The 12,814-nt window shown below is 35.5% G+C and overlaps 1 pseudogene; it reads left to right on the plus strand.

Annotated features, from left to right (window-relative positions):
• Positions 1–11,458: 11,458 nt before the first annotated feature.
• On the plus strand, positions 11,459–12,344 carry LOC100483749 (annotated as a pseudogene).
• The last annotated feature ends 470 nt before the right edge of the window (positions 12,345–12,814 follow it).

Here is a 12,814-nt window from a genome sequence, read left to right on the forward strand (position 1 = left end):
ACAGGAGTGCTTAAAGACCACAGAATTATCTGGAAATCATAACCATATGCATAAAATGAATATTCAAGGATTCTCTTAAGTGTATTATGTAAGACAATATAATACCTTATCAGTGTAGTCCTTTATCAAGGTAGTAAATGTTTTATGTATAACAAAACACATGTACAGTAATAAACCAAACATTTTCCTTTAGGTTTTCAGAATATATTTTTAATAAAAATGTAAAAAATGTCAGGGATGCTTTTGTCCAAAAATATGTAAAAAATGCAAAGAAAAGAAGTTATTTAATCAGCAGCTGGTAAGAATTTTACTTTTATTTTTCTAGGAAATATTCATATTTAAATGAGCAGAACATTAGTTTGTCATACAAAATGTGTTATCTAAAAATTTTGTATGACAACATTAATTTTGCACATGTAGTTACTAATTTGTATTTTTTACCACAATTTTAGGTATTTGCTTTAACTTACATTATTTTTTCATATACTTTTAAATGAAAAGCACAGAATTCTAACAGTTATAAGACAGTGGTGAGTACACTTACTTTCATTTTGAATAGCTCCAAGGAACAACATATATCCCTGAAACTTACGTATTTTTAGGACTAAATTATTGAAAATACTAATGTTTCATTACTTAATATAAGAGAATAATATTGAGTTTACCATGCTCAGTTAAATGTTGCAGTTCACAATTTTGTGAAAACACCTTTCAATTCAGAATTAAACACATTGGCAATAAAATATTAAGCATTCAAATTTTGCATGAATAACAAGGGACCACCAAAATTGTCGTCCCTGTAATATTCTTGATTAATACTGACTTATACTCTTAGAAATGTTATCTCTAAATGATTCAAAACATTATTCAATACACTTCAATTTTCAGAAGTCTTTGAACCATTTCTCATCTTGGTCATTCATATTCATTCAGTTCACTGACTTTTTATGAGAACTCACTATGTTTCAGGTACTGTCAGGGTGCTGCAGAAATTGGGGCAGCAAAAGAGAATAAAAATGCCCTCTTCACCAAAGAAGAGACAGAAAGTTAGCAGATAAATAGATACACTACCACATCTAACTGGTCAGTTGCCATTTTAGCAAGAGTTACAACATGGTAAAGATTAAGACAGTAAAAAGTACTAAAATATTTCTTTTTTTTTTTTTTTAAAGATTTTATTTATTTATTCGACAGAGATAGAGACAGCCAGTGAGAGAGGGAACACAAGCAGGGGGAGTGGGAGAGGAAGAAGCAGGCTCATAGTGGAAGAGCCTGATGTGGGGCTCGATCCCATAACGCCAGGATCATGCCCTGAGCCAAAGGCAGACGCTTAACCATTGTGCCACCCAGGTGCCCCTGGGCTTGGCATTTTAGATAGTATGTTCAGGAAAAGTGGTAATTGAGCTGAAACCAGTATGAAGAAGACAGTGAGCAAAGGAGACAGTAATTACAGAGGCTTAGATGTTGGAGTGTACTTGATGTGTTCGAGAAACATAGAGGGAGTCTGTATGCAAAAAGCAAGGAAATGGAGAGGGAGATTGATAAGAAAGGAGGTCTAAGGTGAGCCAGGATTCAAGTTACAGGATTTGTAGAACAGAATAAGGATTTGGAGTCCTAGTCTAGAAGGAGATGGAAAAGGATGGAGACCATTGAAGGATAACATAATTCTATTTCCGTTTAAAAAGTGAAGTTGGGGGGTGCCTGGGTGGCTCAGTCAGTTAGGTGTCCGACTCCTGATTTCAGCTCAGGTCATGATCTCAGGGTTGTGAGATTGAGCCCTGTGTCCAGTTCCATGCTCAGTACAGTCTGCTTGAGATTCTCTCTCTCCCTCTCCGTCTGTCCCTCCCCCTCTCAAATAAATAAATAATTCTTAAAAAAAAGAAAGAGAAAAGAAAAGAAAAGAGAAAAGAAAAGAAAAGATAAGAAAAGAAAAAAAAAAAAAAGAAAAGAAAGTGATTTTGGTAAACAGGAAGCCAGAAGACCAGATGATAGATATTGTGGTGTCCTGGCCGGAGACAATAGTGGTTTTTACTTGGTACTAGTGGTGAAGGTGGTGCTAAAAAGTTTGTTGAGCTCTATTTTAAGAGTTCAGCAACAGAACTAACTGATGGATTAGGCATATGGTTAGAGAGAGGAAGAGGCATCAAGGATTCTTTTTTTGGTCTGCTTATTCAAAAATTTCATGTTAAAAAATACTCTATTGTTCCCTTCAAGTATAGAAAATGGTGGAGTTTGATAAGGTATGTGGAAGAAAACAATTCATATAGTTACAGTATTTGTGTTTCTCCATTATTTCACTTGCACATCCATAAAATATATTCTACTTGGGTCAAAAATTACTTCACCTGAAAAAAAGGGACAGGATAAAGTCTGCCAACAGAACACCAGTACCACAGCAAAGTTAGAAATCACCAGTTCCCATTATCAGGAGACATCAACAGGCATTTTTAGTTTGTGAAGCTTTTTCCATCTTGCATACAAAAATAAATGTAAGAGATGAAATGAGGCATGAATAATTTCATTGGGAATTTCCAGAATATTAAAATGTAAATATTTTTCTTGTGTCAACATTTTTCTTTGAATGCTCACACAGGTTTATTCATTATTATAAACTGACAAAAAGTTATGAAAATTCTCAGTTGATCTGGTCAAATCTAATTGCCTCCTGTCGCTAATTCTGCTGGCCCTATGCACAATTGGTCTTAATACTGCTAACTTCAATCATGGCAAGGAGAGAAAGAATATATTAAAGCTGCAGACAGGGTGAGCTATTTTAATAAGAAGATGCTATCTCAGCTTTTTCACTTATTAATACCTCCACATAATAGAATTTCTATCATGATTATTAAAAGTGATATTTATTTATTCCAGATAATCGCCTTCAAAATTTAAAATTATAAAAATAAGAGGGATACTGATTAGTTCATGATTATGAAAGGTACTTTTTCAACCAGAGGAGCTCTCTAAAACTAACAAAGATTCAAATAAACTTGTAGCAGAGATTGACCAAGCAGGCACTCCCACGTACCATTTATTTGATTTATTTTGTCATGAAAATGGAAAGGTAGTCCTTGCTAAGCTTAATTGAATAACATAGATCAGAATATTATATCCTTGATACATTTATGATTTTCATAGAGCCAACTGATTTTACATATAACTCCTCCATATGAAATATGACATAAGTAGCATCAGTGTGACTGTTTTAGGTCACAAATTTGAAATGTCTTTCCATTATATCATTTTGAAGTCATTTCTCTGTGTCTGTGTTTGATTGGGTGAAAGTCACATCAGAATGTTTGGCCATAAAACTAAACCTAACTCCACTGGTGTCTTTCAGAGTAGCATCATCAATCTTTTAAAAGGTGAATATGACCTTATGATAATGTATCATGCAAAAGACAAGATTTTAAGCCTTACATGGTCTACTTCAGCAAGAAATGACTTATTAACTGGCACTGCCATCAAGATTATTCAGCAGCATTCTTAATTCAACCAGGGACTAGTTTCTCTCCAAGTTAAGGGTTAGGAAAATTAACTCTGGACTATAGTTGACAAAATAAAAACTACTTAGGATAAAAAACTATATATATATATATATGTGTGTGTGTGTGTGTGTGTGTGTGTGTATATATATATATATATATATATATATATTTACAGAAAGCAACCTTTTCCAAAGTTTTTAGTATTGGAAATTGAATTCATTTCTAAAAATAACTCAATTTTAGTACTTTTCATCTATTCAACAACAGCAACAAACCCAGAGTAATTCTATTTATTTCAATATAAAATATTCTGTTGCTTAATTTAGTTATGAAGGAAATGAAATATGAGCAGATTACATATACTGTATATTAGGAAAGAAATATCTATTATTCTCATACATGGCATACTTATAAATTTAGCAAATAATACTATTTCAAATGCCAAATGAATACCATTTTTTATGCAAAACTCTTTCCTCACCAGATAATCTCCCAAGAATTTAAGGTTTATTTTTAGCTCAGATAGAACTCTCTGCCACTTAATACATAGAATAAATCCCTCTTTGTCTTAATACTTAACTTTTATTCCAAATGAAGCATGTATGCTACCCCAGTACTTCTCCAATGAGAAAAACATTGATGTTCATATGTTAAGATATAATATATCCCATATTCCTATTGGTGATATTGTAGGTTTTAGTTTCCATTATATATATAAATTTTTTAAAGATTTTATTTATTCATTCGACAGAGAGAGAGACAGCCAGCGAGAGAGGGAACACAAGCAGGGGGAGTGGGAGAGGAAGAAGCAGGCTCCCAGCGGAGGAGCCCGACGTGCCGCTCGATCCCAGAACGCCAGGATGACGTCCTGAGCCGAAGGCAGATGGCTAACGACTGAGCCACCCAGATGCCCCTAGTTTCCATTATATTACAATGAAAAATCAAACTGGCTATTATTTACATTCAATAAGAGCCATACATTTTTTTAAGTGTAATTTAAGTTTTTCAGAGGGAGGTGGTGTCAACAACAGATGAGGAATTTAATTTCTCTTGATCTAAATATGCCTCCAATCCAGTCAAACACCAGTTTTCTTCTTCTCCTGTTTGGATTTGCCCTTTAATAAAACATCCAAACATCTATGGATTTTCGGCAGAAAAAAAACTCAGATGAGCATTAAAAGGGAATAAATAAAACTTCTCTTTGAGCACTAATGTTTTCAAAAGTTTGAAATATTTTTATCAGTATTCTTACATAATTATTTAGAGTAAAAATTCCAAAATGTAATTAGGAATGCAAAAAGTAGCTAAGATTTTATTATTCTCATTGATTTTTTTCTTCAATTATTTCAATATTAATCATTTTTTCTATGAAACTTATGATGAAAGTATATATAATTTTTTGAACATTGTTCCCTCTACAAAGATACAACATAGAATGTTGCTATAGAAAAAAAAGTCTTTAACTTTGATATTTGCTTGATGTACTGAATTACTGCAAGGAACTAATATTCCAAAACATTACCTATTGCTTTATTTCTTTAGATGTAAAATGAAAGTTAATGTTGCTATTGAAGAATATACATTCTTCATTTAAAAACTGAGCACAAACTTAATAAAATAAAGTATTCTGAGGTATTAACATTTGCCGATATTACCTGTATTTAGTCACATGATAATAATTCTCAGGTTAACCCCGAAAACAATAACAAAAGTAAAATAAGTATATCCAATTTTATGAACTTGATCAATTTTTATCATCTTTTTTGATTTTGTCTTTTTCCACCCTCAAAGCATCATTTTCACATTTAACTTGCCAACTAATGTGCATATTTGCATAAACCTATACTTAACATTTATTCTATAGGCCCCTAGACAAAAATCTAGGTTAGCTTAAAAGGTCAAAAATGTAAGATTTGTAAATGTTACAATAGTCATCCTGATGGTTCACAGGGATGATATATTAGACATCAGACATTGTGCTATAGACAGGAAATGTCCCCTCCCTGAAAGTAATAAAATAAGTCAGTGTCTAACTGCTTTGATAATGTTAGCATAAACCACTAAAGTATTTTTTTTGCGATTTCAAGACCACCTTATCTTTCTCCTAAAATCATTCTTAGTTTCACACTGATGACTTCTGTTAGAGGAAATTATTTTTCTATTTCCTCTCTATGAGAACATTTGTGTATGCTTTAAGTAATTTTAAATAAGGCACTGCCCTAAAAAGTGATAGCTTACACTACATTAAGAAGAAAAGTGTATAGAAGAATAGAGCTAAATGAATGTCAAACTTCCTATGATTTTTAAGAGCTGGGCTTGGCTTTGTTTTAGATATTTATTTCTGAAATTTTACTTTTGATGTATGTATTGTACATTTTAGCTCCTATATTATTAATTTCTATAGTATATTAAATTTTCATATTATTAACATGGTTTGTTGTATTTATTTTTATGATTTCTGCCTTTGACAATGATGGATTTGAATTCTAATCTGAGTACAGTAGATTTTTATAATAGGTAGGATTTTAACATTCTTCTCTAAGCAGTTTATAGAACAACAAGAATAAAACCAGTAAGACAGAAAATTTAAACACTCCCAAGTAACTTGACTTACCTGATATTTATAGAACATTGTATTTAAAAAGAGCATAATAATTACTCTTTCAAGAGCAAACGTTATATTACCAATATAGATCATGTGGCGGCCATATATCTGGTTTTAATAAATTTTGAAAGTTAAATAAGTTCTCCTGCTCCCTCTTCCGTTATATCTTTCAGGATCATTCTCTTCAATAAATCTTTTGCATAGCTATTACCATTCAGCATAGGCAATACCTTCAGTCCTGCAAGAAAATGAGGTGTAAGATAGAAGTTTAGGACTTGGCTCTTTCTCTGGCTGGCTGGCAAAAAGGACCCATACAAAATTTTATATGTAGTATTGGCAGTTTCTGGCACTAATGGCCCAATTGCTGAAGATTTCACAGCTTCTAACTTGGAGAAATGTACAGGTGGAAGGGAATGCCCTCACTGATGCAGTGATTCAGACATTTAAAAGATCCAGGAAAACCAGTGCTTTCACAAACAGTACAGTCATAACCGACACCCTCTGTAATGAGAAATGAGTGCACTAAACAAGTAATAAAAGGCTAAGCATGAAAGCCAAAGGGTTTCTTTGGCAGCTTATAAAGTGGGCCTTATCTCCTGCAGTGGAAAAGCAGATACAGTTCCATAGACAAGTGAAGATCTGGTAGAACTGCAGAAATCTGGAGACATTAAAATCCTCAGATTGGTCAGGTCTACTACGCTAAGGTCAGGGATCCAAGTGAGAATACCAGACAGCTTGAAATATAGGGTGGAGATACCTAGGTAGTTGTTTCCAAAGATTTTGGCTCCATGCTCAGCACAGAGTCTACTTGAGATTTTCTCTCTCCCTCTGCTCCTCCCCCCGCTCTTACTCCCTCTCTCAAAAGAAATAGTCTTTAAAAATAAATAAGTAAATATTTAATAAAAAAATATATAAACACATATATCTCCCAGGATGAAGAGAACGACAGAGATTAGAGCTATCATTAAGAAGCTAAAGGATACAGGACTGGTGATCCCTACATGTTTACATTTAAAATTTCATTTGACCCATAGAACACCCAATGAATTTTAAAGAATAACGTAGACTACTGCAAACTCAACCAAACCGTGGCCCTAATTGCAGCTCTTCTCCTAGAAGTTGCATTGTTGCTAGAGCAGATTAGTAAGGACCCAGTACATTATATGCAGTTGTTCATTTGTCCAATGTGTTTGTTCTTTTCTGTTCGTATGAGAAAAGAGGACCAGGAAGAATTAGCATTAGAACTAAAAATAATAATATTTACAGTTTCACCCCATATGGCCAGACTGGCTGGTCTGGGGTCTGGAAGGAACAGGATGATAAGAATGAAGACGAGGGGGTTGGGGCTGAAGGCCTGTGAACAGACACACATTTTTACCTACCAGAAAGGATCCACCATGGCAAAGGCACTAACCAACCAAAACGACTCGAACAACCGACCCTGGTCTTGCACTGTTATTAGCCACCATGGGACAATGCAATGGGCACATAAACAGTCTTGCCACCATAGCGAAGTGGAAGGTACATATGAACTGAACAGCATAGACTTCCACTTACCAAGGTTTGCCTATCTAACTTATCTATCTATGTACCTATCTAGCTACTGCTGCCTCGAAATGTCCAACTTGCCAGTGAAAGAGACTTGCACTGAGTCCTGGGACATGGTTCTATTTTTCAAGGAGACCAAAAAGCCCATTGGTGACAAATTGACTAAATTGGGGCCCTTTCATCCTACAAGGCTCAGTGTTTTGTTTTTTTTTTTTTTTTTCCCTCACAGAGAAAGATACCTACTCTGGATATGGGTTTTCTAATCTGTCTACAGAACGTCAGCAAGTATTGACATCCTGGTGTTTACAAAAGACCTGATCCACAGGTATGAAATCGCACATAATAGAGCATTCAGTGAGGACCAAATTCATAGATAAGGAGGTGTGGAGGTGGTTCCATGACCATGCTCTCTACAGAACAATCACCTCACTGAGCACTGTAATAGCCTAGTGAAGGCACAGCTAAAGCAACAATTTAGAAGCAATGCTCTCAGAGAATGTATATTATTCTTCAGGATGCAGTATATACATTAAATCGGAGACCTCTATATGGAGCTGTTTCCCCCATAGGAAGAATACACAGGATCAAGTATTAATCAGTGGAAACAAGAGTGGCCCTGGATGCCATCACTCTTCATGACCCACTGAGGACTTTTTGCTTCTTGACCCAAAACTCTGGGGTTTAGCGATCTTAGTCCGCAAAGAGGTCACCCTCTTTCTAAAGAATACTGCAATGTTTTTTTGAACTGAAAGATATCACCACTGCAGGAAAGTTTGGACTTCTAGTTTTCCAGGAACAGCAGGTGAGAAAAGAATCACTGTCTCAGAAAGAGTAATTGGCCTTGATCAACAGAAGGAGGTCGCACTGGTTTTGCAAATGGAAACTAAGGGATATATAAAACACAAGTTATCTACCTGGATGCTTCCTGGTTTCCCCTTGCCTGTTTATAACAGTAAAAGAACATGCACAGTAACCTGGCCCAAGAAGGCAGTATGATGACCAGGGGGAGCAGGGATCGGAGTCGTGCCACCTGGGAAGCCACAAAGACTTGCCAGCCTGATAGATGAGGGTGAAGGGAAAACAGAATACAGTAGGAATTAAAAAATGTGGTATCACTGGGGCCCCAAGACCAACTGGTATAGGGGCTGTAATTTATTCCACTAACTTCACTCTGCTCAGTTTCTTCTTGGGAAGAGAGATTCACAGGATCCATGGAAGAGTTGCATGAATATGTGTATGTTTTTCATGCAAGCTATAGATTATGACACCCGTGAAGTGTTCTGCTTGGATCCATTTCAAGAGAAACTTCATGTAAAGAGTATCATTGACTGATGGTCTTAGCCCCACTTGTAGGTATTCACTCAGGAAACACTCAAAGACAAGGCACAATGGGGTGTTCGGTCTTGGCCCATTTCTAACACAGGATTTCTCTAACGCAGAAACCCATTGCTATGGTCAAAACTTTCTCAGAACCGTGTTGTGTCAGAGGATCTTCCTCATCCAATTCTTCCTTTTTTTTTTTCCCCCTTTTCACAGCTGTCAAATTTACAATGTGGTCAGGAGGTTTTCCCAGCTGGTTTCTGTCCCCTCCCCCCCTTTTATCTTTTTCAGGCATTTCCATAGTAAATACTTGGAGCAACAAATCCCATCTTGGTGTTTGCTTTTAGGAGGACCCAATTGACACAATTCATATAATTAATTTGCCTCTGGCCAAACTGTTTGAGAAAATAGAGGACACAAATAACTAATATCAGAAATGAAAGTGGACATCACTGCAGATCATAAAGACTTCAAAAGGATAATAATGGAATATTATGTGGTTTTCCCAAGAAAGAAGGAAGTTTACAATTAAAAAAAAAATGATCTGACTTTTTAGTCAGGCTGTCCTGCAGGTGGCATAGGTACAATAGTATTTCCTAGCACAAAAGGATTAAGGAATTGGATCTTAAGTAAAAATAACTTAATTTTGCTATTTCCATATGAGCAGATTTGGATTTTTTTTAAAGAAGAAGTATTAAAATATAATATTTCAAAAATAATTTTTGAGAAGGGCTATGTCATTTTAATAGTTTTATCTCTTTTTTTTTTTTTAAGATTTTATTTATTTATTCGACAGAGATAGAGACAGCCAGCGAGAGAGGGAACACAAGCAGGGGAAGTGGGAGATGAAGAAGCAGGCTCATAGCGGAGGAGCCTGATGTGGGGGCTCGATCCCACAACGCTGGGATCACGCCCTGAGCCGAAGGCAGACGCTTAACCGCTATGCCACCCAGGCGCCCCTATCTCTTTTTTAAAGTTACGTTTAGTGAGAAAAGGAATCACTCAAAAATGTCAAAAAATCTCTGTTAACCCCATGTGACTTGTCATTTTTCAAGTTGTACTTGATTGTCTCAAAACTCTACACTCTGGCATCATGGATGTAGAGTAAGCAAAATAAAATAATACTGGAAGTTAAATAATATCGAACTGAAAAACTGAGATTACTTTTCCAGTTATGATTGGAAATAAAAATCTGACATTAAATTCCTTAGTAATCTTTCTAAAAGCAGGATAAATAGGTTTGGCCAAGTTTCAATTAACTAGAGGATTTTTTTTTCTTAATATGGAAAAAACACCTAGACAGCAGATAATTTGATGAAATAATGTATCTTTTTATGAGTGCTAGAAAATTGATTTGAGCAGGAATATGTCCATATTTGTAAGAATGCACATGTATTTCCTTGATTAAATAAAGCAAAATTGACAAAAAATCTCTTCAGGGAAATAGGGAAAGTGATCATTACTGTGGTCAAATAGAGACTTGAATACAAACATTTTTTTTTGAAATATTTATAGAAGTTTAATTTTTATAATTTTCAAGTCCTTCAAATTTTCTCCCTAGATTCATCTTTGTTTAAGGAAAAAAAATAGCTTTTTAAAGGTTAGATTTAAAAATGCATATTAGATTCTTGTGCTTTAAAAACATTACTATTTCTCCTCTATTAGGTTCTTGCCCCAGGCAGAAACCAACGCCTAACACAAATATTGGAAAAGAACAAGAAAAAAAGAAACCTCAAGAGACGCACTAAGATATCTTAAGATTTGAACAATCAAAAAGGCAAAGGTCATATGGGTTATTTGAAAACTCCTTTGAGGGAAAAATTGATCCGTTCCTTTAATGTTCTCCACAGCGAGGATTAATTCTCTTTGAGTACTTTAAATAATATAAGGGAAAACCCATTAAGGAGAGGAGACTCAATTCACTGCTCTGACCCCCTGATCCATATGAGAACTTTCAAAACCAATCCCAGACTAATATATTCTCTATTGATTTTGATTTTTATATTATCTTAAACCCAGAGAGAGTTTATTTCCTTCTAAAAATATAGTTTAAAATGATCAAATAATACTCTATACCCAAAGTTGCTACCAAGAAACTCTCCAAACACGTGAAAAAGTTCACAGTAGATACAGGAGGCAAACAGTAGGGGATCAGAGGAATATAAATTGAAATTTTATCAATTCATATGTCATAATTTATTCTCTTTCAAAATGATAAATATTAAACAAGTTAAACATTGCTCTAGTGAAGTCATAAGTAATAACAAAACATTCTGTTTTATTATTATATATAACCTAACATAATATTAATATATATCATATATTGATATAACACTTTGTAGATTGCAAATGGCTTTATGGAATTTAATCTACATGATGATATGAGTACGCTTTGCTACTAGATTGCCTCTAATAGCTTCTGAATCAGTGAGTGGGCAAGCCAGGAGCGGGGAGGTCACCATGGGGAGGCAGGCCTAGGGGAGCATGCCAGGCCCTTATGGCTCCTCTCCGTGGAACTGTCTCTAGGCTCCAGTATTGGAGCCACTGGCAGAGCCTGGCAGTGACCAGCCTTGCAGTGGTATGTCCTAGGTCAATGGCTTCTAAGATTTCAATTGGATTCATTTGACAGAGCAACATGGAGAATTCAATGCAAAAAAATCTCCTGCTATTCATGCATTATTTATGATCTGTTCTCTGATGCATACAAAGAGTTTCAAGATGTGAGTGAGCAGGTAGTGTATTCCTCAGCAGATGTAGCTGAAAAAACTGACAGAATTATTACAATGTTGCTTACCAATATCAATGCAACAGAAGGTCATTCCGGATCAAATGAAATTCTAAAAAAAAGTGAAGAATGGCTCACTATTAATAGATTCCAGTACTATTGATCCTGCAATTTCAAAAGAATTGGCCAAAAAAATTGAGAAAATGGGAACAGTTCATGGATGCCCCTGTTTCTGGTGGTGTGGGAGCTGCTCCATCTGGGAACCTCACATTTATGGTGGGAGGAGACAAAGATAAATTTGCTGTTGCCCAAGAGTTGCTGGGGTGCATGCGAGCCAGTGTGGTGTATTGTGGAGCTGTAGGGACCAGGTTGACTGCAAAGATTTACAACATGCTGTTAGCTACCAGAATGATTGGAACTGCTGAAGCTATGAATCTTGGAATCAGGTTAGGGCATGACCCAAAGCTGTTGGCTAAAATCCTAAATTTGATCTCAGGATGGTGATCTGGGGTTAGCACAAGACTGCCTCCACCACAAAAAGCCCAGTCCTTCCGGACAGTGAAGCCCACTAGGTCTGCAGGGATTTGGTGCAAACGGTTACTCAAAGAAAGACTTTTTCTGCATCTTCCAGTTTCTATGAGAGGAGGAGACTCTCTGAGTTTACCCCTTGGCTGTGGACACTGTTGAAAACCCAACTTGACCTTAGAGCATCCTTATAGCTCACTCCCCAAGTAAATGGGTCAAAGGCCACCTGTCAGCTTGTGATCGCCTAGGTCCCAGTAAACCCTAGGATTTTAACCCATTTTTAGTTGCTTATTTTTTTAATCTATTTAGCAAACATGTATTCTCTGATTTTATTTTTTTCTTTGCAAGCCACTGATGTTCTCTGTTAACCAGCTGATTAACCTGTCTCAAAAGTTTGATCCCTGAGTACCTTCAACTACATCATTTCATACTTCAATCAGGATATTATTTCCTTCACTTTACAAATAAAAACAAATATTTTTTCAACAGGATGAAACCTATCTTAAAGAAAAGAAATTGGTGTGAGGAAAGGAGTTAGAAAAAGGGGTAGTATAGTCAATTGCTATGTGTGTCCCTCAGGAAGTTTGTCTTGTTAACCAAGTG

This window comes from Ailuropoda melanoleuca, chromosome 5 (assembly GCF_002007445.2).
Source record: "Ailuropoda melanoleuca isolate Jingjing chromosome 5, ASM200744v2, whole genome shotgun sequence".
Taxonomy (NCBI): domain Eukaryota; kingdom Metazoa; phylum Chordata; class Mammalia; order Carnivora; family Ursidae; genus Ailuropoda; species Ailuropoda melanoleuca.